Here is a 27,124-nt window from a genome sequence, read left to right as displayed (position 1 = left end):
CCTTGATAAACTTTAAGTCACATATTACTCTAATGGTTCCATGTAACTTGTTCTCTCCCAGTTGCTTCTCTCTCACTGCAGCATACAAGGAGTGACATTTCTGCAAGCACCGGCTAGCAAGGGGACAAAGATGCATTTACTGGCACCTTGCACCTGTAATGTCAGAGGCAATAATCTAAAAGTCCAGAACTGAGTTATCAGTCAAAGAAAGACAGAGGAAAGTCTCGCTTACGTCAAAGACTAGCAATGTCTCGGAGAAGGAAGTGGGATTCAGTGTGCCTGTAACCAAGCCACTGTTGAGCTGTCACCCGCTAGTGATCGTACCAGCAGCATGGTGGCCAGGAGCAGAGAAGTGAGGCTTTGAGGCCCATCAGGTAGTTTATCAGGTTTTCAGGGCCCATCAAGTAGTACAAAGCTTGTTGCTATCTTATAAACAGCGTAAAGATCTCTAGGATTGATGTTCTGCACGTATATAACGTCTCTGTTGCTCGCATGGAAATCGCAGAAGTGGAAAACTTGTCGCTGTTCAGTAGAAGCTAAGGCCTTTTATCAAAATACAACATGACAGGGCAGCAAAATTTGGCTAAACCCCATACTCAAAGTTAAGCTTCAAATGAAACATAATGGTGTGTACAAGTCAGCTAACATGACTTGTCCAAAGTCAAAGGCAATCAGCAAAGGCACTTGGAGGCAATTTAGCCGGTCCATACCAAGTTACAGCAGCTTGCAGCACGACCTAACGATGCCACGTCTGGATGCAGACATAACACCAAGCCCTGCTCAGCGTACAATTTGTTGAGAAATATTTGCATTCACGTACAGTAGGCTAATAGCCCCGGTAATACTTAGTGCTGTGCTTTGTGATATATCAGTTGAAGATAGCATACAGAAAGGAACTGATCAACCGTATGGTTCAGGCTTACTGAACAAACCCCAGAGGATCTTATTTGCATGGAGCACTTCTGAGTTCAGACATGGTGGGTACTTCAAGAAACAGCATAGCCACACAATGCCTGTTCCAGAAACGGTCTGAAGAACATTCTGCTTTCCACAGGCCCAGAGCATCCCCACACCCTCAACAAACCTTAAATACAATGAAGGCCAGGTGTCGCAAGTACGATGTGCCAGAGAGAGACAACAGGCACTCCTAGTGTCCCAGGTCCCTGCAAGATCTTCAGGTCTGAGTGACTCTCCACACAGGTGAAATTCTCACTAGAAATGTGGGCTCTACCCCACACAGAAGGGGATGGCAGCTCCCACTCCCCCGACAACACAAGGTGACCCACAACTCTGCGAGGAGCACCAGTAAACCCTCTTCAGTCAGGCTTCAGCGGCAAGCAGGAATATGGACCTGACCTCCCTCCTCCCCCACCCAAGGCAAGTGAAACAACTTACCTGTCCCCCACGGGCAGAGCTCCTGAAGATCAGGGAAGCATCTGCTTTCACTTAAATACTGGGCAAACAGATGTGACCAACAAGCAGCAGCTGGGCGCTGTCTCAATCTACCTTGTAGGTATCAACGAACCAGATACTAAAGGACCAATCTCACAAGCTTGTATTCTTAGCTCTACAATCACTCTTCATACCTCCCAACTCCACCTAAGAGCAATTTAAGTTGCTATCCTATCTGGCAAGTTATTCCAGACCCCCCCGCTTTTTTTTTTTTGATAGATAGAACTCTTTTTGTAACTTCCCAGGCTAAGCTTATTAATATGCAATTTATATGCATTTGTTATCGTGCCTGTACTACCATTTAATGGAAAGAATTACTTTTCTTCCTTCATAGTTCCTCCTGAGTGTTTCAACAGAGGGCTGACATATTGCCTCCCTACCTCTATTTCACTAAACCAACCACTTTTAATCTCCTCTTAAAACAGTCTCTCTCTCTACTTTACCATTCAGCAACTTTTCAAATTTAAGTTCCATTTCTTTGCACTGGGGTCACCAGAACTGCAGGCAGTACCTTGCAGAACATCTAACCAATGCCTCTGGCTATAATACCAACACTTTCCTGTCTCTGCTGAAACCAGCTTGCCACATGCATCCTAAAGTCACATCATTTTTTTTGTGAATAGTAAATTTATTCAGAAAAAGATGTCGGAGGGGTCTAAAACTACCCACTAGATGAGAACTCATCTAGGGAACAGTGCTAGCTGAATAACATATGGGAAAAACGTTCAGAGCCAGTAACTGTTGTTTTGACAAGTTTGTTAACAAAATATTCTATTTTATAAACATGGATGTTCCCTTGTGCCTTTTACAAAACAAAAATATCCTAAAGATAGAACAAAACATTTGAGGTTAGAAAACCATTTCAAGACAACTCAAACTGAAGTGCTTCTGTATCGTTAGAAACAAAACCAAACCTCACAAAATGCTGTCTTTGTTCAAGCTAAACCAGAATCTTTGGGTTTTTTTGTTCATCCCCCAAATTAAGAAGTCCACTATTTCTCCTGATTTTGGTCTCAGATTACAGGCTTGCAGTGATCTCTTAAGCATCTTATTGCCAAGTGGCATGACAGCTGATATCTGAAAACCGTCTAGAGTAGTGCATTGCTTTGCTCAAGGGAGGTGAAGTGCATTTTGCATGATCCCTTTCCAGATATACAGGAATGCTTAATGCAGAAGTACGTCCCACTCCATTTTACATAGAACAATCGTGTCCCCAGCTCTACGCTTCTTTTAAAGAATCTCTTCAATTTTCATCAAGCTACAATGAAAAATCAAGTAATGCTGAAAGCTGGTTCCCCAGCCTTTCTTCCCCCTGTTATTAAGATTAAAAAAGAAAGGTTTAAAGAGGCAAGTAAACTGAAGGCACTGACTCAACCAGAACTCGTGTGATCAGCCACTCTGGAATATAAGCAGCACTTGAGATCAGGGATTTTAATTTGTCTCTGTTAAAAACATGAAGTCATTCCTGAATGTTGCCAAGAGCCTGGAAGATTTTATAGCTGTTCTCTAGTTGTCCTGAGGCAGACAGATTATCTTTCTGCTGAGTGTGCTGAACCATTATTTATCACCTGCCAAGACTGATTACTCACCCTCAGGACAATGACAAGTCTTTCCTTCCTCTGTTAATTACTGTCATCGTTAATAGCCATGTCACTAATTAATATTCAATTATAATGAAAAACTCTTTACTGCCATCTCGCACAACACCTTCAATTTTTAGGGTTACCCTCACACATTGGCTTTGCCTCTGCTTGCAGCTGTTTATCACTGCAACCTACATTTGCCCACCTAGAAATACTACTTATGCCCTTCCTCAAGTGAGCAAATTCAGATTTATCCTTATAAAACATGGTGAAGACTTGAGTGAATCTTTTATAACACTCTCCTCTGCAAGACCGAGACACAGACTCCTTTATTTGTAAGTTTTCCAGAAAACTTCATCTTAACCTCCCCTGTAGGTTAAGCCTGATGGATGGTCCTCACGTAACACACCTTCCCAAAAAGATCTTTTCTGGCTGATTTTCAGATTCCACATTTCACAAGCTCTTTCAGAAGGCAGCCAAGGGAAACCTTTGACCCTGACATGTTTCCACTAAACACTAACAGGGTATTTGAGATCATCTGAAAACACGTAGTTGGGTATGTTTTCATATTAGAAAGTGTTGCTGGATCCAGGTAGAGGAGTGGTTCCCATCTCCCCTATGCTCCTCTCCATACATCTACATTTCCTCTGAGTCAGTATGCTCAGTCAAGGATAGTCAACAGCCTCTGAACATCTACTTCCTCCTCACCTATAATGAAATATATCTTTTTGCTTTAAGCTCTTCTTTGAAGCTGAAGTAGATTAAGTTGCTTAATACCAACAGAATAGCTGTATTTCCATGTGCAAACAGATTTACAATGACCATTTATCCACTACCAGGTTTAGAGACACACTAACAGTTTTATATTTCTTGCTATTTTCTCCATTTTCTGTTCGGCCTCAGTGATCCCATAATAGTAGCTTGTGTTCTCAGCAGGCCGTTGCCTGTCAAAATGACAAATGAGCAGCCAGCCATGAAAAGATAAATTAAAAAAAAGTTCACAAGGTGTGAGGCCATCAGCAAGATGCAGTTAATGAGGTGAGTGACCACCACTGTACTTGATACCTTTTCTACTCAACCTAAGTTGTTCTACCTCTCCCAGAAAATCCAGGACTTACTTGGAAAATGTAGAGCCATCTATAATCAGATTCACGCTGTGTGAAATGACAAAGGCAGATAGAATGACATACCCTCCTCCAGCAATTTCTAAAGATCTGCTGCCCAGAGTGGAGATTCTGCCGCTGGTTCTGGGCAAGGGAGCTGGGACCAAGGGGGTCTGGGGGTCTGCTTGTTATCCAGTGGACTGGGCGCATCCCTGAGAAGGCACACATATGTACATATGCACATACGTATACAAATAAAAACCACAAGAGTATTTCTGAAGCTTCAGCAAATGTGCACCTTTGCAATTCTTTTTAGGCCTGATAAGACAACTGCATTTTTTGCCGAGTGTCCTGAGATGGCCGAGCTAGCAAGCACTCATCAGTGGAGCTCCACAGTGATTTGACATGGGACATCTCATGTTACCCAGTTGTGGCATGAGTGACCACGGACTTAAGTCTGTCTTTTCTCATGGGAGTTGCTAAGCTGAGCCCTGATCATTGGGTGCCATCCAGCAACTACAGCTGATGAGGCAGGATGCTTTGGATCTCAGGTCGTTCACAGCCTCACACTGCACTGACAAATACTAACACTGAAGAAAGTAAGGTCTTAAAAAAATTGAAAAATACTGTCTGATCAAATTATGAAAGAATTTGTCTTGCATACGTGTCTACCGGAAGAGATATAAGATTGCTTGGTTATTTCCTGTCTTTTTCCTACGTTGGTGTAACCCTAATATTATCTGAACATATTTTAATGATTTTTAAAAAATATTAAATTTTTTTGCATAGTAGATTTTTAAAATTTTATTTTACAAAAAGGAATATGAAAAATGTGAGATGTTCAGCTCCTTCCTAGACCTTATCTACACACTCCATGACACACTCTATGAGCAAACAAGCTACGTGCCTAGCCTCTGTTGTCAGTCACCTCCAAAATCAAGGTCCAGACCGTCTTTTGATGCAAGGCTGAAAATGTGTTCTCCTTCCTGTTACTTCATTCTTGAAAACAGATGAACCCATTTTAGCACCAAATTTTCCAAACAATTTGCTCCTGAGCTCACACCAATCTTCAAATATTTCTACCAGAAAAGCAAGATTAGAAAAAAAAAAAGTCACAAGCAGTCAAAATGACATAAGAATACATGCATAGGTGCATGAGCAGCCACTCAAGCTGCTTTCTACCGTGCCAATCACAAATCACACTATTAAGTGGAAATAATGTGTTTTGGTCCCTTCCCAAACAGCACTGGGTCCCTGGTAAATCTAGGACAAAAAGGTTAATTAATTGTCCACACTTTTACCACTGGGCTTACAAAAATAAACAAATGAACATCACCCATGATAAAGGGCAAAACTATTTCATACAAAATTTCTCAAGGCCTCCAGCACACCCTGCTACTATTTTTCTTACACACAGCCCCCACTGACTCCCACAGTGATTTCAGCTAGGTTGGAAGTATAGACTCCTGCTCACAGTAGGGATTTAATGCAAAGCACCAATTTTTATGGTAGGGGAAGAAAAAATTAGAAAGAAATATCTGGGTCCCTCCCTAGTATTGTGTTACAAACATTGGGGAAGCACTTTATAGAATTTGCCTACAGTAAGCACATAAATAAATACCGATGCCAATTAAAAAAAAATCTCAGCAGTTGACTCAGAAAATGTGGTAATTGCAGCTCTCCTCCATCAGCATGTGGTAACTGCACCACTCAGTGTCAGCAAGGAGCATCATCAAAGCTACAACAGCTTAGAGCTTCTAGCAATAGCAATTTTCCTTTACATTATATTCACTTTAAATCTTGTTTGTGAATTATTAACAATCATTAGCAGCAGGAGCATTACCCCCTTTTGATCAAAGAAGCCAAAGTTTCTAAGGAGTCTTTTTGTTCATTGTAACTTTTGAATGCTTGAATTTACAATTATTTTTTTTGGTAATAAAAAATTGAAAATCTAGTACTTTGTGTGAAGTAAGAATGACACTTGGTGGGAAGTTGGAAAGCAGCACACGGAGCTAAGTTGTGCATGAACATTCCAGGATGACAAAACAAAGACAAGGACAAAATATTTGTAAATTTAATGAGTTCAAAATCTCTGATCCTCTGCCTTTTGCCGACAACAGTGTAGGTTATTTATCACAGTGTTTGGGCTGATATGACATTGCAACCACTTCTTCATCCCTCCTCTGTCTCCTTTACTAAGTATTATCTACAGAAAGCTGTTCAGTATGCTTGCCCATTTATACCAAATGTCACTATATCAGACTTGAGTCCCACATAAATACTAATCATTGGGTTTTGTACGTTGCTTTTGAACTTAGGAAGCACGCTGTACCTCTGTTGCATGTGTCCTTATCCGTGGTAAACAAAACCATATGGGAATCTGACCACAGATTTATCAAAAGCCTATTAAAACTAACAACTCTGATGTTTGACTCACGCACGTTCTTGTGCCTGACGCAAAATAAACAGCAAATCTATTAATAAATTCTCTCACAAAAGGGAATAATGACCCAGACCTGCAGTCGCACTGCAAGGTGTTGATAGACACTTGTGGCATTGGGAGAGTGACAGAAGATAACGTTCCAAGGAGAGAGAAAATGCCACGGGCTCCTGTAGTCATGGTGGGGAAAGAAGATGAGCAGCTGAGGGAATCAGCTCAGGGAACAAGGCCAGGCGGAGGGCAACACACCAGAGTCGCAGAGCTGCTTGTGTGCTATAACTAGGAATTGAATGGGAATTTCTAGCAACAGAATGCTAACACACTTTGAAATAGCTTATGAAGTAATGGGATGCAAATTCACAATTTAACCATCAGCACTGCAGCGTAAATTTGATCTTTGTCTCCAATACGTATTTTACATGTAACAGACACAATCTTTTTTAATTGTGCATTTTAAATACAGATGGATAGGAAAGATGAAAGACAGAGATTTGGATTTGCAAAATCCAAATTCCTTGTGTACTTTCACCCTGTTAATAGCTCCTTCTGAACTGCTATTTGGAGGGACTGTTGCCTTCTCATCAAATTGGCCAGGGTACCAAAGCACACGTACCCTCTACGATGCAGACCTGTAGAGGGGGACTTTCACTAGCCAGGAATCAATAAAATGATCAGACACGACAGCGCAGAGCTCTGCGTGGGTTAATTTACCCAAGTAACAAAGACAAATTAGATCATAAGATCTCGGCGATATCACAGCCAGACCACTTTCATTACAATGCTGCCCATCTAAAAATAGTTCAGGTAGCTTTACAAGGTATGAAAGCAAGTAGCAGAAGACATACCCAAAGACAGGCTTCTGGCTTGCAATACTTAAAAGCAGGCAGCCAGCCCTGAGGATCTGAAGGATGCCACTAGCTGAGCACCCTGGATTTAAAATGATTGCTCTATAGTGGTATTAGTAAGGCTGAGTTAGCAAACCTCTTAATGGTCGCACAGTTAATCCCAGCAAAAGAGGTCTGCCAGCACAGCTTAAACCAGGTCCTCAACTGGAAAAAAAGCGGGTACCAGCAAAAGGTCTTTTTCCAGTTGACCTGCACCGATATAAAGCGGTTGGTGCCATGCCAGCCTCAGCCTTGTTCTCACTCTGCTTCGACAGAGCTGTGTCACACCGGCGTCAGCCCAGGTCTTGCACCCCGCGCTCAGCGCCTTTGACGGCTTACAGGCTGACATTTGCTCGCACTGAGAGATGCCAAGCAGCGGTCTTACCGCAGGAGCTGCCGCAATCATTTGTGCTAAACGTTCCTCACCTGTCTTAGAAAACCTGAGCTGCTATCAGGTCTGTGCTATGTCCAGACAGCCCTGGCATCAATAAGCATGCTGATAGACCCAAACACACACACCCACCCTCCAGAATTCAGAACATACCATAACCCCAGTCCTATCCCCCCTGCCACTGCATCGCTTGATGAGAACTTGACCTGCTCTAAACTACAGACATACTGTGCAACCCGTGCCCAAATCTTGTTCGCTCCTCAAATGCAACCCCGAACAAACTGCTGTTACTACAAGTACAGAAGGAAACTGCAAACCCAAAAAATTAACAACTCCATGCTTTGCATCATTCACACCTGCACCCGTTCCTCCTATAACACCCACAGAAGATAAGCACATTGACCTTGAGAGCCGTTATAAAGGTATACACAAGAGACAGGAAAACTGTACCTTGCTGTCCCAGCCTCCCAGCAGCAATAGCAACAGCATTCCATAGCAGCATCAAAAGTTACCTCCTTTTACAAATTGCTAAGAACTGCAGATGTCTCAAGATGTACCTTTACACCTACAACTGATTGTAAATTTACAGTTGCTTTTCAGCCTGCTCTGCCTTTGCATTACTCGGACTGCTGAAGTGGCTCGTATAACTTAGCAGTTTGGCTCTCTGCCATATCGTAGTGTTTAGACACCGTTCCTCACACTGTCAAAATGATTCAGCAACAAAACAGCAAGGGAAGCAACTCCGTGCACTGCTGGAATTAGGACTTTTGAAGATTCCCGTGTCAGATCTTGTTAAGGCCGAAACATTTTCATTGCTACGCAATTCATGCACACAGCCTTTAAACCAAAGGCAATCTTACAGTCATTTCAATCATATATTAGTATTTTTAATAGCAAATTTTTTGCTCCAGAAAAGAGGAAGATGGATAAAACGTAGACGTGACTAGTATATTTCAGCATGTGACTATCAGGTCATTTCACACTGCGTCCTCATTCACAAAGCAGGTTTCACAGGCTGTCACATCAGTCCTCCTTGCCCTCACTGGTGTTCTAACAGTTTCCCTGCAAAGATGTAAATGTCACCGACTGGCGCAAGACAGTAAAGTGCTCTGAAAGCTGCAGCATTTTAATGATTTTAGCACGATATTTATTTACTAGAAGATCTCACCCTGTAGTCCTCACCTACGCCAGGTTCCTATGAATTTTCACCATAATTCTGTTTGCAGAAACACTCAATTTTTAAACCTCCTAAAGAGCTCCGGCCACAACAGATCTCTCTTTCACAAGATCACACACTTCCATGTTAACTGTGGCAACATTATTGTCTGTGCTCTCTATTACAGGTAAGGATAATCAGCATCATCAAATTCTCTAAAAACCAACTTTATGCTGACACGTTGCTACTCTTCTCCCTCTCATTCTTCAGGAAAGGCCGAGAACCACACGCAGCGTTTGCAGTGATGCAGTAACAGTCACATTACCTGCAAAATGAAATAACCTGACATCTGTAGCTCTTTTCCCTTCAGGAGTTCTTTGTCCTGAAAATGAAATAATCTGTATTGTACAGCTTTTTTTTTCCTTTCCCTGCTAGGCCTTTCAATCATGTGTAACGCAGGGTGCACTGGAGTGCAGTCGGCCTCACTGGATCTCTGTACTGGTGCAGCAGTCAATCAGGGACAATTCTCCAGCGGGATTAATGTTGCACATGTAATTTTTTAGCCCAGGCTAATGCCAGATGAATTATGATCAAATAGCAATTGCTGACAATTTACATACCGCCATGCTAAACTAAGAGATAGTATTGGCACTAACATTAGAGGCTGTATCTTAAACAGGGCTCCTTAAACCCTGTGTTAAAGGTGCTTATACTGGCAAGGAGCTGCTGATTTTGCTGGCAACAGCTCGTTCCTGCATTTCAAATTTGGGCAGAGGCATACATCAGTGGGAATTTTAAATGTGCAGAACAATTTAATAACAACACTGAAACAATCAACAAGCACAAACCTGCTAGTAATTAAGTAACAAGTTCAACATAGGTAAATTATTTGTTCTTTTCTATGTTTGATGGATTTCACAGGGCTGCGCGTAGTAATCACAGCAGTAAAAACAGTCAACTTTTCTTAAATACCTACATTTTAAAATTGCATTTCCCATCTGGTAAATCCTTCAAGTTTATTTTACTAAATAACTTCTGAAAATAAGAAACATTTTAAAAAGCTGAAAGCTGCAGTAAACAAAACCCACTAAGTTTAAATAATTCAACCTGCTGTCAAAACACTGTGTAGCTTAGAACTGCAAAAATCTGTCTATATGAATTTAGAAAGCATTTTTGTTTCCATACTAAGAGGGAATCTAGCAAAATATTTTCCTTGATTTTTTTTTCCCCTCCAAGAATTGGAAGACCAACATTTTATTTAACTCCTTTCTGTGTAAGTATGGGTTTGGACTTGGAAAAGCTGACAGGCTGCTCCGAAGCAGCAATGATTTTAGATAGCCACAGACTGAACGTGGGACGGGCTCAGCGCAGGAATGGCTGCATATTTGGTTGTTACCCAAGCAGGAGCACAAAGCACAGCCTTCATAAAGCCATTCATCGTGTGTTGAGGATCAGCCTTGTTCAAAGTAGCTCCTCAGAGAGCTTCATGGTGCAACACCTGAGAGCAGCGGGAGAAACCAGACAGTGCTGTTGCTTTCCTATTTCCGTCCGACAACGCCTCGGTCTGAGGCCCAGCAGCTTCACTTCCTTCTGAATGCCTTACAAGGGTGAGGGTAGGTTGTTGACCGTCACCGTTGACAAAACCCAGTCTGGTATGGCTCTCTAGATACAGTGCCACTGGGCACGTCAGCCACTTTGTGCGCTCTGAACTCTGGCAAGCGCAGCAGGAACGGCCTCACAATGTTTCTCAGTGGGCAGAGTTTGCCTGGGCAAATTTGCACAAAACTGCGTTATAACGCAGCAAAACACATTCTGGCACTTCTAGTTTCCAAATAGGTAAAACTCAAAATCCATTTTCTAAAAAAACCTTTTGCTTTACAAAGCCTGCAACACTGTTCTGTGAGCTCTTGGGAAGTATTCCGATTTTTCAGAAGTTTAGGGAGAGAAGTCTTAAAAGATCTTCGGAGAAGTATTTCACAAGTGAATGGAGAAACTAGAACCATGCAAATACTTTAACAAAAAACCTTCCTGTAAATATTAAAATTAAGGGGGGAAAAAAAGCAAATACATGTCACTTCTGCTTGGAAGACTTTTGTATTTGCTTTCCAGTAATAACAACAGTTTCACATTTCTGTTGTAACATCCTCTGGGTCCCACCAGTAAGCGCTGTGCAAATACAGAGAGAGTTTGTCCTGCCTCTGAATTTCGCTATAGCAGCAAGCTGACTGACAGCGGTGTCTGAGCAACGGCTCCATTTCAACGAGCAGGGATGGAAAGCAAACGCTGGTTTTCTATCTGCTGGAAACCTACTTTTGAGAAGTCCGGGGCACTGACCACAGAACAGGGACCATACCCCAGAGATTTTATGGCAAATCAATGCTTATTAAAAAGAAAACAGATCTTTCCCGGGATTACGAACATTCCTCAAATGCTTTCAGATCGCCTTCTCATTCGACACACGTGTTGCTCTCCCTCGTTTCACCTTTTGCCCATTCTCGCTCCTCCTTGCCCCAAACCTGTGGGTCGCAGCCGGGAGGCTGAGCTCGCCGAGAATCAGCCCGGACACAGCGGCGCTGGGGCCGCCGGCCCTCCCCTGGCTTGCGGCACGGCAGGGCTGGGCGGGCGGGCGGGCAGGGCGGCCGGGAGGTGGTGGTGTTGCCCACGGAACGGGCAGCGCACGGCGGCTCACCCCGCGCCCCCGCCGGGCCGGGAGCGGGCGCACCACGGCGGGCGGGCTCGGGGGCTCCTCGGCAGCCGCGGGCGCCGGCCCCCCTCTGGGAACAGCCCGGCGCCTTTCCCAGGCTCCGAGGTGCTGGCCCGACGCCGGTTTACCGGCCGCTGCAAGTGGGGGGGGCGAGGCTGGTGGCAGATGAGGTGGAGCCCGCACCTGTTTCGCAAGCACCGCTCATGGTCTCAAGCTGTAACTAACTTTGCAGGTAACGGCAGTGAACACGGACTCCAGGCAGAGAGGAGCAGGCACTGTCCTCTCTCCCCCCCGAGAAACGCGGGAGAGCGAGGGACGCCATCTCCACTAAGTCACTCACACATACAAGAGGAGCAAGACGAAAAGGTCCCAATAAAATCAACATGCAGAATTACAACATCACAGTAAAATACAACAGGTCACACCATCAGGTTGTAGCTGAGAACAGGCGCGGAAAGGCGGAGGGAGGAAAAGCCTTGTTCATCTTCTGTTTATTTTCTACTTCCACCTCAGGACCACGCATTCGCGGGGAATGCGCTCAGATGCATGATGCTCCTGGTTTTCCGCAATGAGTCATCAGCATCTCGCACCAATGGTCCCCAAGAAAGATGGGGACAGAACAGACACAGCACTCCCATCACCACACCATCAGCCCGGGGAGAGCCGTGGAGCAGCGTCTGCCGCCCATCCCAGCACAGCCAGCTCACCAGCCCACGCCTACAGTGAAGTTCAGTATGTGTGGAAATATTTATAACACCTAGTAGGAATGCCGAGCTTTTTACTGTGCTATAGACCTCATCTTTTATAGATGTATTCACTTCTGTTTTACTGGAGATGCAAAAAGAAAATCTTTATTTCTGTGGATCTCAAATGCAATCAGATAAAAAAGCCTGGACTCAAGAGGAGAAGATAGATGAACATCTGTAATCTGAACTACTTCTGTCCCCCCACAGGAAAACAACGCACCCCAAACTGAAAGGGTTAAAGTTATGACCTTATGAATTAAACTGAATCACTTGAGAGGGGAAATGTAAGCAGCAAAAGATACAAGCATGTATTGACAGGAACAAAAGTTTTGAAGAAAAAAGTGTTTTGAAAGTACTACAGCAAATTCATCTGAAGAACAGTACAACAGAAACAAAGTCAGTTCCAAAAGATATCATGTTAAACCCAGGGGAAAAAGCGAGACAAAAGTCACTTCTATCTAACAAAATGTTTTGTCACATAGAGAGGCAGGCACTAAAAATGAGATAAAAATACAGGAATCCATGGCATTGTTTCCATATACCCATACAATCCCTCCTCAGGAGCACAGGTCAGAGTCATTTGCTGACTTGCTCACGTATGGTCCCTGCTGCAAGATCAAGCATGAAAGTGATGTTTGGAAGAAGCGGGACCAGAAACCCCAGTGTATAAAAGCGGGGTTGCTCAGTGATGGTTAATCATGACACCGGATTAAGCATAACAATACAAAAATACATGTATTAGTGTTACAAATACTACACAGATCTCAATACAAAATACTCTTCCAAAGGCCATATTAAAAAAATAAAAGTCACATATCTAATCAACTCTGACATACCAAAGGCCTCCCAAGTGGCCTTGTATTTTCTATGAAAACTTACAATTAGCAAGTCCCAAACCAGGTGTTATATAGTAAAAGAACTGTCTTTGGTGGGCTACTGGGAAGCCTTTAATGGATCTGTCCTCTCAGGACTGCCAGGCTAGGTATCTCAACCACAAGAGATTCCAGAATCAAGTATAGTCACAAAACAACGCAGGCTCTTGTGCTACTTGAAAACTCAGCTGGCATTGACCATTCTTCCCTTACTCTTTTCCCCATCAGGTGCACATTTTATTATTAATATCCACTGACAAAAAGGGTGAGAGAGATAGAATACTTATGCTTCAGCCAAGTACAGGCAGAAACCTTGTAAAGCTCCTCCCTATGTCAAAACTCCCTGGAGGGACCTCACAGAGATTGGGAGGGTTACTTATTCCTCTTCCTGGCCACTTGGCATTGTCAAGGAGGGTGCCAACAACAACTGCAATTTTTTGTGATGTAAAAGTTTTTCCATAGGGATTTAAATTGCAAGCCATAGATCAGCACACACACGGGCAATTCTGAAAGAAACTTTGAGAAAAGCAATTTTGAGATAAAATAATCTAGAAAGGCCAACTTCTTTTACTCTTTCTTTCCTCCTCCTTCCTCCAGCAATATACATAGAATAATCCTGTGGCCATACCTCATATTCCTTGGTCAAAAACTGCAAACAAAGTTTCTTCAGCTAACTGCAATCACACCACTCCACCAGTGCTGGGTGAGGCATCTCCTCTCTTGCTGTGGCCAGCGTTTGTGGTTTTGTACTGACTGCACTGCTGCTGCTGAAGCCCGTCGAAAGCATGGCTGGTCACTATTTACAGCCGTGGTATTACATGCTCAGCAGATTCTGTCCAACATAGTGCTTTATTCTGAAATAAACTTTTCAGCCTGTTCACACTCCAGTTAGCAGTAGCTTATGCTGTATGTACAGAGGCAAGTGCAGATGTGCAGAGCTGCACACTCTCCTCTGCCAGCTCAGGTTTGTTCCTCCCTTGCAGTCAGAAGGGAGGAAGAGTAGAAGTGACCAGAGAAAATGTACAAGGAGAAAGAGAATAAGCCTGTAAAAAACAGCCCCAAGGAATAAGAACACAGATGTTGAAAACAAAGATAGGTATGCAAAAATAAGTTACACTTACAAAACCTAAATGGCCCAAATACTACTCTGAAATACGTGAACATACTTTCCACTGAAGTCTGCAAGAGTCTGCGCATATACCTGAATGTGAGTCAGAAATACAAAAGATGACAAAGTCCTTTTCTGCTACTCATTGTATCTGTACTTCTTCATTTAGTACAGTGCAGCTTGGCATCAGGCATCTCCAAGCTTCAGTTGTGGCACGTTGCTGTACAGCTTTGGAAAGACCATATAATGTTCCTGCAGGTCAATTACGTGGCTGAAAAAAGTGTAATACTAATATTCAGGTGTCTCTCAGCAGGGTTGTAAAGATTAATGAATTGATATTTACCTAGCACTTTGAAAACATAAAACACCGTACAACTTCATAGTGTGTTGAACACTAATACTAATTCCTGCCAATGGAGATCCTCAGTCCTACTCTCCTGTGCAGAGTCTCTCTTCTGTAAATGCTTATTTCTGGTTTTACTCTCACAGACTGAAACTTGTCAGTGCTTTGCAAATTTTGCTAGCATTATGCCCAGAGCAAACCACAGCAGGTCTCTCCCTCTCTCAAACCACAAGGCAGGTAACTCAGAATATTGTTTCCAACCTGAGAGAACAAATTGAAAGGGCAATATTCACATTCTCTTGCCAGCTTACTCACAGACTGTCTTGTGCAAACACGATCAGTCTATGACAAGGCCATGTAAATTTGAAACCAAGATCCCAATCAAGTAACTTTATCTTTACAAGATACCACTCAGCATTTATTTGGTACTGTTTAGGACTGGGCAGGTCCCTTTTGTAGGGCCCACAGATACTAAGCTCATTCAGCCAAGGACCACATCCTTCATTTGACCAATTCTTCTAACATTGCACAGCTTCCATGCTCCAGTCTCAGATGATAAGCTCACACAACTTCACCCCAAGACTGTGACATGCTGCAAACTTTAAGCAAAGGCTGCCAAACTATGGCTAAACCAGCAATTTGTGGCCAGGAGCTGGTCTGGTGAGAGGGGAAGAGATTAAAGCAAGAGTTGGTATTTGCTTCTGAAAGACATGAGGGTCCTCTATGCATTTAAATTTGGAAACACAGAGAGGCAGGTCACAGATGTGGAGGTGATAGCCTTATGATGAAGTGCAGTACAGCATAACAAATTATTGACCCACTTAAAGAAGCATCTCTCACACCAGTTATATCTCATCGTCTTTCAACACACCCTTCCAGTATCCAACACTGCAATCCACAATGAGCATCTCCAACTTTCCTTCTATGTCCCATTGAAAATAAAAACTTTTATTCAAATAACACCTACAAAACCCCGGAATACTGGTCTAGCCAAATGACTGCATTTCTGCCAGAGATGCTATTGATATTGTGACTAACTCTCCTTAGATTTAGACCTGGACCTCAGAAATACCTGGTTTAACAGGAAGAACTGGTCTTGTGAGGCTCCCCTGAGGACATCAGTTCCCAGTAAACAGCAAGCACTTAAACGCATCAGTCAAAACCAGTATCACAGAAGCCTCCAGAAAAATGCAGAAAAGGCCAGCAGACTTATGGCCTCATGAGTAGGCCATAAACAGATCAGAGAAGCACAAACAATTTTAACAGTACAAGATACTTATTTTAATGTGGCCAAACTGTTCTCCTGCTCTTCCTCCAGCCCACAGGAAAAAGAACTGTGGCCCCCAATCTAGAGAGGTAAGCCAAGGGAGAACAGATTTATCCCCTGTTTGAAAAGTAAACACAAAATGGTAAGGATGTGCTTATTTCACAACCATTTCAGATGTAAGCTTGCAGAAAACTGGCTGATTCAGGATGTGCAATCAAGGCCAGGAAGCAGAGCAGAGACAGCAAAGCAGAAAAGCATAACAGCAGGCTTACCATGGGCAACAAAAAAAGCAGTTTCCAAACATCTGCAGATGCTGAGGAGCTAGACAGTTGTTGGTAATGCCCATCTGAAGCACTCCTTGCAGGGATGGCCAGCTTATGCCTTTTGGGCCACATGGCACTCATGAGGGGTTCAAGTGAGGTTCCCACCCTGAGGGACTCCCTTGCACAGGAGATTCTAGGTCATCCGAATCCTTGACTGCAGGAGAAAGAATGCCTGCACTGCTGGATTGCCATTGGAGCCAGCATGGGGAGGTGGGTGCCATGGGATGCCTTGGGCATCTCCACCTGCTAATCGCTCTTCCAACTCTTGCACGTCTGAGGCTTATAAAATGGGGTCAGGAAGTTGGCTGCCTCCAGCCTTTTTGCATGATTCTGTTACCCACTCCGTAGCACCAGAGTTGTCTGTTTAGCCCAGGGAACGCTTTGACCTGTCACCACATCAGGCCGTCCTGGCTGGGCAATAGCTGGTTGCATTGAGTTCTGGTATTAAGGAAGAATATAAGTGCCCATAAATGCAGACCACTTTGACCACTAATTAATTCCTCCCTGAGGAGACCAAGAGCTCCATACAAAACCCACAACACCTCCTGCCAAAGCACATGCTAATGAAAACAGCCACACTGTTGACGGGGCTTAATTGGTTTCTTAGTATTAAAATAATGTAAGAAAAGTTGATCTATAGCAACGACAAATGGGGGGGTATCATCTTGCCGTTAGCCACTGATAGTCTTCCTGCAAAAAGGATAACAGGAATGGACATAAGCAAGTCCCCAGGGTGGCTTAGATTCAACTAGAAATTTTTTTCCATGAAGATCTCATCAATTTTATCATCTGGTTATTAAATGCACATTTTTGTCTTATATCTATTTTGAAGTAATTCTATGCATTATGCTGGTTTAGAATGCTCCCTTTTATGAAACTAAATTGTTGGGTATTTGTACACTGTCTGTAATTTGGTATTCTAAAGTAATAATTCTGAGAGCAAAACAATGCACCTCCTTGCCTGCTTCTCCTTTTCTTCTCTCTAGTTGTTTGCAACTCTCTGCCTCCCTGAATATACAAAGACATGGACATTTCCCTCCAATTATTACTGGGACATGGCAGCCTAATAACCATTCATGCTTTTGAAAATTTCCCCTAGATAGATGTTACATCTTTTGACTGTAAAGGATGTCGACCCCAGACAAAATACCAATGCAACAAAAAGGTCTCCCACAGAAAACCTTTCTGTGTTTTTAAAAGATAATGCTGGACACAAGTTTCAAAAAAGCCAAAATTACTTAGACTCCTTTGTTCCATTTTCCAACTGAAAGGCCCTCAGGAGCCTACATTCTATTGGCTTTCAACAAATAGGTATTGGCATAATAGTTAGAGCCTTTTTTTAATAGCAGACTTACTTTTTTCAAAGGCACTTCAAGTGTTTCACCTAGCCACGTAAATATTGGAGGAGCCTGCCCTTGGTTTCAAACATTCAACTCTTTCTTGAGCTGGCATATAATCCTAGACTAAATTCCATAACTCATCAGGTTATTTCTTTTCCCTTTACAATTCAGCAGCCAGCATTTTGTAAAACAGATTAAAATTTTCTGGGAAAACGTGGGGATATTTTTTCTCTAGTTACACTTTCATGTATAATTATACATTTTTTAAAAACCCATCCACAATGTGTCAACATTTTAGTTCATACACAGTAAAATAAACAGTTAAGTAATTCACATCAGTCCCAGTACTGCAAAGATTTCTTCTAAAATGATCAATGGTATCTATCAAAATTGTCCCTTAAGGGTAAGCAGATAATTTCTTGCATGAAAGTCATCACTCATGCAACATTAAAGGGACTAAGCACTGTATAGTTCACATATTTGACTAAGCCACACACTTTAGACCCTGGTGGACATTTGGGTTTTTTTGGTACATTCCAGGCATACCTATAAATCCAAAATCTAAAAAAATTAACAAGTTTTGCATTAAAATGCCACCATTCAGCATGATCCCAATGAAGCGTAAAAGGCTAAAAAGTATTGTGTGACAAGCACAGCCCAGAGATGAGAAGAGAAAACAGGGGTGATGGCAAGTGGCAAACAAGGTTAGCACAGCAGAACAGGTCGAGCATGTCCAGGTGGGATGTGTGAGGATAAGAAAGGGAAAACCATTTCCTTGAACTACAGGAAAAGGTGAAACCTTCAAGCATGCCTAAACACTAAGGGTGAGATGTCCTGGCTGCTGAAGGTTATCAGTGCAGGATCCTCCTGCACAAAGCAGTTGGCTCTCCACGGCACTAGCAGTACCTCCAGCTACAAACACATGTTCTCAGTCACCCTCTTCATCTTCAGATAAGTAACTGAGATGGTTACTTGACTGTCACTTACTATATTAGCCAGGTTAGAAGCAAAGGACTACTTTAAATATCTACATGTTAACCAGAATGTTCTTTCAGTCAAACACTAAAATCCAGCTCCAGAACACACTTTTGTTTATGTCACACACACAAGGTAAAAAGTACATGATGTGTACATTTACAGGATTTTACATATGCCAACGTAAAATGCCGAAAAAGTTATAATCATATTACAAACTACTTCTTAGAAGGCTTTATCTTTACTGTGAGGCAAGAACATTTGTTCTGCATTTCTAAAAAATTAAAACACAATCAAATCCAAACAGAATGGCAAAACATTTGACTCTCTCCCCTACCAAGCCCTTCCTAGCAGGCAGCTGGAGGCTGAGGAATATACCATAACAGTATTGCTGTACATGGCTGTTTTTTCCCTTATATGCTACCCTAGATATCCACTACAGGATCCACGGCCTGATAGAATATCGGTGGGCATTGGTCTGACTCAGGCATTCTTACTCCATCCCTTAGAGCCTACCTTTTGCAGTTCATACCTGCTAACTTGCTCCAATTAGTTAAGAGTCTCACCTCAGAAGTCTTCTGTACACTCATGTCTCATTAGGTGAGACCAGTCCCTTCAGCAGCTGCAGGTTATGAGGAAAAAGGCAGAAGCAGCAGGGAAAGGACACAACTGAAAAGGACATGCCTTACCTTCTGTCCTTCCCAGCACCTACAGGGAGTTTGCAAAGGTATTGTCTTCACCATAAGGGTTCCAAGGGTAGCTGCATGCATGGATGTCTGCAGCAGCCTGCCTTTACTGGAAGATACCCTTTTAGAAAACTAGTACCCCAACACCAGCAGAGACCCTGCAGAGTCTCTCTTGTGACTGTCCTGCAGAAAACCTCCTCAGAATAAAGCACTCTCAGCCAATTCCCTAAACAGATACAGTGTGGCCCCTCTAGACTCCAAAGCCTCTTCAGCAAGTTCTCACCCAAAATATGGTCTTGCACATTATCATCACTACTACAGCCCCACCTGGCCGCTTTGATTATTTGCAGATAGTAGGCTGTATATTACCCTGTGCCCCCATAACATACCACGAAACTACCATCTTCAACACTAAAAGCTTGACTTATAAAGCTCAATAATAAAAAAGCTAGGTTTGAGATGAAAAAATGCAGCTGCCATTGATGTGCAAGTCTATAAAGGTTTTCATTAAAGGCAGGACAGTGGAATTCAATAATACCACTCAAGAAATAAAGTTTGCTATGCAATGAGGCAAAACAGGATGAACTCTGCAAGCGACTCCCTCTCTTTGTAAAGAGATGCAGCAACAGGCTCGGAAACTCAGGCAGATCAGGCACTGCTGAGTGACACAGCTGAAGAGCAGATGCTACCTTCCTTTAATTTAGTAAAGCCAGCAAGGTGGCTCAACAGGCCCATGCAGACATGACGCAAACCAGCTGCAGGTTTCACCTCTCACTGTGGCAGCATATTAATTCACCTCTCTCAGTACCACCTGTGAAGGACATACCTCCTGTTCTACAGGGCAAACCTCCAGGTCCATATTAATGATCACTGTTACCCAGAGGTAGCTTGAAGTGAAAATATGTCATTGCAGGTGACCTTAATCAAAATGGGATGGCTTTTCAACCTCTCCCCACATAGTCCCCAAGCTCCCATTCCTATGTGCTGTCTTGCCACACATGCCTGCTCTGACCCCTGAGAAATGTGGACTATTTTAATCTGCCTCTGCCCAAGATCCTGCTTGCCATATCTCCATCCTTCTCACAGCCATAGCGAGGAAAGGGACAGTCTTGCACCTAGGTCTCCGTGTTCACCTGCACTACAGCCTTCTTGTCTAACACCAGGCAAGTCACTTACTCATTATCTTCACTACTTGCGTGATTGGATATAATAAAACCTCAGAAGGGTGCTGTCAAGCTGCACAGTTTAGCAATGTAAGAGACAGAAAGCTCATACGAAACCACAGGCAAGGAGTTCAGCTGCTTGCATCTGAACTGTCTTAAATTTCTTCATTGGTAGTTAAGGGTGGTTAATACATGTTTTCATTCCTGGGAAATGAAAGGCACTAGAAACATGCAAAGGCTTTCTGAAAGCACCACTCTGATAATCATCGATATACCTGGTACGCAGGTTGAGAGGCTGCTCCAAGCACAAGAAGTGGCAGAGAAAAAAGCATGAAGCTGCGAGGAGAAAGAGGACACCAGAAGGTGGTGGGGACTAATGGTACCAAGGCACAGAATGAAATGATTGTGGGCTTGAAGCAAACAGCAGTGGATGAGGCTTCTGAGAACCTGCCAGTTGGGGGAGGCACCATACGCAACTGCAAAAAGATCAGATGGGGACTGAAGGGTGAACTAGGAAGAGCAGCAGGATTTCTTGATTTTAAAAAATGCTTCTTTTTTAAAAGGTGCTAGTAAGGCACCTACTGCAGTACCCTGATGCAATTACCTAACAAACTGCCCCTAAAATGGGCAACCCTTTTCCATGAACAGACTAGCACAGGAATCCCAGGAAAGAGGAGTGGGTGGTGGCAAAACCAGAAGGCTTTTTTTAAGATCTTTTCTTTCAACAGCATGGGCTGAACTTTAAAGTGAACTTTAACAACAGTAGTCGCAAGACTGACAAGCCTTCAGCCCAACACTGCACATAGAGATTTTTTCCTTAGTCTGGTACTCTACACCCCGGCGTGACTTCTCCAGCGCTTACACAATCCGCTGTTATAGTGTCGGTACTATTTTGAGTTGCATAATACAAATCTCTGTTTCAGAAAATGCTTCATGGCCTGAGACTATTTAGAAGAAAATTCATGCAACCTATCCCTAAATCTATCCAAACTGGTAAAAAATCCTTTGACTGCTGAAGAAAGGTAATGAAAGGGAATTTAATCTTGACATTTTTAGATTAAACAGTTGACAGACAAGGACTAGAGGACTCAGTGGCACAGAAGACAGCTGTTTCCAGAGCTGTGCCCAAGTTAACAGAGTCTAGACTTTATGAATAAGAGCTTGGCAGAGCTAGAGAAGCTTGTCACAGCAGAGATAGGAATCCAAATTTTAATGACTCAATCAAAGAATGCCAAGGCTGGTGGAAAACACTGAGCTATTTCTACCTCCATGTCCTTACGACTGCCCTCACACTACTGTGAGTGTAATTACATAAGACACACAATCCTTTAATGGAAGGTGGAATTATTTAAGGAAAACAGCTGGCAAATTTAGAGCTAAGTAGGCACACAGAAACGTCAGTGCTGAACCGAGAGCGTGTCAAACATGACCCAGATACCTAATTAGAAGTTACGCTCAAATCTACTTGCACAGGGCTCAAGAAGCAGGCTGACAGAATACAGTAGAGAAGCTACAAGAGATACGTTCTTGAGCTTTATTGCCCTGATTGCATTAGATACTGTTCTGATCTCCCCACTCTTCCTCAGCTTTGATTTCACAATGCTGACAAATTTGCCAGGGAAGAGGAGGGAAGAGCAGCATTGCAGAATAACAACGTGAAGAGCTTCATCTGTGAACTTGAAGGGGAGCATCAAGGTTGCCAGAGAGCTTCCCCCAGCACAGAGAGGTGGGAGCGCACTTGGCTTCACATCTGTCCCCAGCTGACCCGCTCTGAGCCAGCACCCGGCCCTGGGGACTGAGGAGCTGGGAAGAGGATGCTCTCCTGTGTCGTGCTGGCTACGGTAGCCCCTCTGCCTTAGGCACCCCAGCCTAATGGGCCCCTGCATCCCTGGAAAGTACCTGAGGAAAGAAAACTGGGAAATGTGGAGGAATCTGCAAAACCTGAACGCTGCTCTGTCTTAAGTTTATTTATGTTCACACACAGAACAAGCATCTGCAGCTGAGTCCCAAGCCACCAAAAGTATTAACAATATAAGGGAATATAATACATTAATTAAGAATGTCTCTATGAAAGCTAACTATAATCAGTCAAAATATTATTTACATGAAATACAGCACTCCACAAGAAGAAAGCTCTAGCTATGTTTATTTTAATTTTTCCTTATGCTATTCTCCACTGGGGCAGAGAAATACGTTTCTTTGTGTTTTTAAATAAAAGCACCCAAATACAGAGGAACATACTCATGGATGCCTGCCCCACTGTCTTGTACAAAAAAATCAGGGGAACCTACAGAGATCTTCAGTTATCTGAATGAGTAAGATGGTCCCCATGGGACAGCCCATACCAGTTAATGGGGAAGAACAATCTGCAGAGAAAGATTGTAACATGCCAATATGCTCTCTTATTGGAGCCAAGACATGAAATAATGTTTGTAGATTAGGTATGTTTCTTAACTCGATGCTCAAGGACCATTGCTGACAGCAGGAGCAAAAAGCTGAATAGGGAACAAATGAGCAGTATGTCATTGACAGAGGTGGTGCTGAGATATACTAACATACTACGTAAAAAGCAGAAACTCATTAATTTATGTATCATGGATAAGAACAAAGGTAACAGAGTGCTTACCAGACCCTTTCTTGATGGTCATCTTCCTGTTGGGAATTTGCACCCAGTAGGAAAAGAGGTAAGATGAGCGGTCAGCGCAGTGCTCCACCTCTGAGGGGGAAGGTGGTTTTGGAGCAGGATCCAGGAGGTTACATTACTCCTGCACTTCGCACTAGCACAGTGGTTAAGGGAAAACTTCAGACAGTTCTGGTGCTCAGTGTTCAAAAAGGTTGTTAAAAACTTGGGAAAGGGTCCAGGGGAGAAGCACAGGAGGGATTAGAGGCCTGGAAAAAGTGCTTTGTAGTCAGACATGCTTTTGGGGACACAATTTATTAACCTCACAAACTAAAAGTGAAGTAGCTACTTCACTGCAGTGACTAAGTATCTTTTTGGGGAGAACAGATATCTTCATTGTCAACCATAACACCATGTTCAATACCAGAAGGCGGTCTGGACAAAGGCAGACCGGAAACAAGTAACGATTTTTTTTTTTTTTTTTAATAGTTTCAAGTTGTTGTGTCTTTTCAATTTCTAAGCACGCGTCATCTCCAAGTACATCTTACAGCTCCCGAAGAAAGCAAGCTACTGTGTCAAGGACCCGACACTCTTTGGAGCTCTAAAATCAATTCTTCCTTCTTAAAAAAAAAAATCAGTAATGCAATATCCATGTAGCAATGATGTAAATGATGAACAAACAATGCAAAACTATAAATCACATTTTAAAAGATCTAGACTTCCGATTCTGTTCTTCTACTTGACAAAAGAAATACTTTGATGAACATGCCACTGTCAATTCATTAGTTTCAGCAACGAGAGCCTTGAATAGCCTTGCAATTGAAATTTTATCGGAATGCAATAAACCTTATTTCTTTTCCGTGGCTACTACTGTTCCCTTAGAAAGCTCACCTGTCACTGTCTCTCTAGTAGGAGAAAAAATGTAGACAGCATTCAAAGTAACACTGGTCATTTCCAAAAAAAAGGAAAAAAGAGATGCAATCCTGTCCACCCTACACAATAAAAACAAGTCTAAAAATAACAGAGTAAGACTTTCTATGCAATACAACACAAACCCCTATAATAATTGGGATGTAAAACCTTCCACTGTGACAGACAGACATACATTACTTTTCTTACGAGTCTATGTTCTTTTTTTTTGTATGAGTATAATCAGCATTTTACATTAACCAACTTCTCAAAGCTTCTTACATGTTTTACTACTCATTTCTAGGTCAGAGATAATCTGCAATCCTGGCCATATTGTGGAGATATCTGCATAAAGAAAATATTATTGTGCAAGTGACCTTGTAGTGGAGTAGAATCCTGAGACTCTCTTCTTGCAAAGCATACGGCCATCAAGTAGGAATTAACTAAACAAAGACCTAATTGCTTAGTTTTATTTCTCTGCAGGACCAAAATATAATTTTCTTCCCTGCATGTGGTAGTGAATCATACATCAAAAATATCCAAGCTCATCAATTCACACCATACTCGAAACAAATCCATGGGAAACCAGCATGCAATTTTGAGAGGTTTATCCACACAGAAAAAGTTAAAGAAAATATGTGAATGTTTATTATTTATAATGATGGAAATGTATGGAAAGCCTGAAAGCTTTTTCATCTTCCTGTTTGCCATTTCTGATGGAAGGTTCTAAAGCCGAATCTATGGCATTCTCAGGTGCTATGTAGTGCAAATACGTAACAGACCAAAGAGCTGAGTCTTTCTACTGGAACAGGCAGAATAAAACAAGTTATTCATCAACCATTCAGGGTATCCACACAAACCAGGTAATACAGTTTGTCCACTCTAGCACTATGCCAACCCCCTTCAGCTACAGCATCTTCTGGAGATGTATTCTAACTGTGCACAGTGCAGCTTTTAGCAACAGTGATTTCTGACTGGTGCACTATTTATGGCTGGAAAAAATAAGCTGGTGCACTATGTAATTCTTCGTACTATTTAAAGTAAAAAACCAAAACCAACCCTTCCTTTTCACCCCACCAATAGTTACATTAATGATAATGTCAATGTTGTAACAGATATCATACATAGAAGAATCATTCACCTACCAAACCTAATGCATGTGTAAAAAAATAGAAAATTATTCATGAAACTAGATTTACAGTTAAAGTTAACATCTGCATTTCATTAGAACAACACATTGATTAAAGTCAGGAAATTTAAACTCCAGAACAAACTGGTGTGTTTTGCAGTAAAAGCCCTTTAATAAAAATGTAAGTAAGAATCTGCTCAATAAATAATACCCTGAAAATTACTTTGACTAAAAAAGCCAAAAAATGATACATAAGAATGAACAGAATATATGCACGGAATAATGAGGCAGATGCATTCACCAAATAATGAGAGGGATTTACTTTTCTAATGGTTGGAATGGCATCGAATTAAAGCAACAGATTCAAAGTAACAGTTGCCAAACCACACTCAAAGATTTGCTCCTTCACATTGCCATTGATTATCATTGGGCACTTACGTATCATCGCTTTTGCAGTACCTCAAGGTAAAAATGGTTTGTCTAAGGGTCAGATCTCCACATACACCTCAGTGGATATGTGGCTTCTCAGGCACAGCGGGAGCGAAGCTGCTCTGCTGTGTATTTGATGCTTAGCAGCCCCCGGGGGTGTTGGAGGCAGGAGAGAAACAAAGCAAGAGGTGTGAAAAAACAAAACTGCGTTGGTAGAGCCTTCACCACCCAACTCCCAGGCTGCTATGAAGTGAAGACAGGAGAGGTGAAGTACTGCAGCTTGAGTGCAGTCTGCTCAACACTGACATCCAAAAAAAAAATCAAAGCCACGCAGTACTTATAATTAATCTCTGCTCTTTTGCTGTGTCATTCAGATCTGGAAACAAACTTTTGTAATAATGCTGCACTTTTGAAGACAGCAAGATGAATGCAGAAAAGCATGAATCATTTCAATGCCTGTAGAAATTCATGGGAATGAATATTGTTGACTTTTCTTTTTAATGCTTTATTCATTAGCCACAATATTCCATCAGCTAAATACTGTGTTTCAGAATAAAACTGCAGTCAGCAACGAGAATGCTCTTAATATGTAACATTTTTTTGTTATTGTGGCTGAATATCCAATTCATCTAAACACTGGAGTTCAGCAGGTAATTTATCATCAAATCTGTTTCTATTCCAGCTTTTAGTCTCTACTGAAAGATTGAAAAGGCCTGAAAGCAATTCTTGAGGAAAAAAAATTAAACCATTTTTAATGGACCTGCTTTGTTCCAGGCTCATAGCTTTCATTTGACGCCTTCCAGCCCAGTAATTTTTATGCTCATATTCTTCAGTAAGAGAAATTATAATTTTGCGTTGTTCTAACTTCTGCCCAGGTGGCTGGAAGGTCTTCTTTTCCCTTTTGAGAATGTCTCTGGTGACTAGGAGGAGCAGACAAGTCACTGCAGAAAGGTAAAGCTGGACTATTTGGATTTTGGTGATTTTTCATTGTATCTTTATTGCTCACAGGAATATCCATGTAGCATGATTATTTAAGCTTCTGGTTTATCACAACTTCACTTGACAGATGCAGAGGTTCAAATCCAGCAGGGACAAGTAGGACCAGGAAGGACCTTCACAATTCTAATGTAAGCAAATTAAATTCCTCATAATATTCAGGGCTTTTAGATAGCACTTGAGGCCATTTTACTGACTGAATACTAAAAGTCTCGGGATATGTTTCACTCTGCAGTGGCCTAAGCCAAACTTTAATGGGCCCACTGCTGTGATGTGCTTTTCCTTTCGTGTTTTCCACCTCAGGTATGACTACTTTCAAGTGCTGTCATATGAAAGTACATGGTTATGTAAAATGTCCAATTTCGGTAATTTAAGAAGTTATGCTTAATTTCACCTAATCATTTTGGATTTATCCTATAACGTGTGCACACATTTTTAAGGGATGCTTAAGCTTCACATGGTGTACGAGCATGCTGGTGCAGAGACAAGCAGTCCAGAGAGAATT

At 42.3% G+C, this 27,124-nt stretch overlaps 1 protein-coding gene across 1 annotated transcript in view; it reads right to left on the bottom strand.

Annotated features, from left to right (window-relative positions):
• The window catches only part of RGS6 (regulator of G protein signaling 6), a 293,534-nt gene that overhangs the window by 77,257 nt on the left and 189,153 nt on the right, over positions 1-27,124 (bottom strand). The gene's annotated exons all lie outside the window — the stretch shown is intronic.

The sequence above is a fragment of the Gavia stellata genome, chromosome 7, assembly GCF_030936135.1.
Source record: "Gavia stellata isolate bGavSte3 chromosome 7, bGavSte3.hap2, whole genome shotgun sequence".
NCBI lineage: Eukaryota > Metazoa > Chordata > Aves > Gaviiformes > Gaviidae > Gavia > Gavia stellata.
This window is presented reverse-complemented; position numbering and strand designations above follow the sequence as displayed.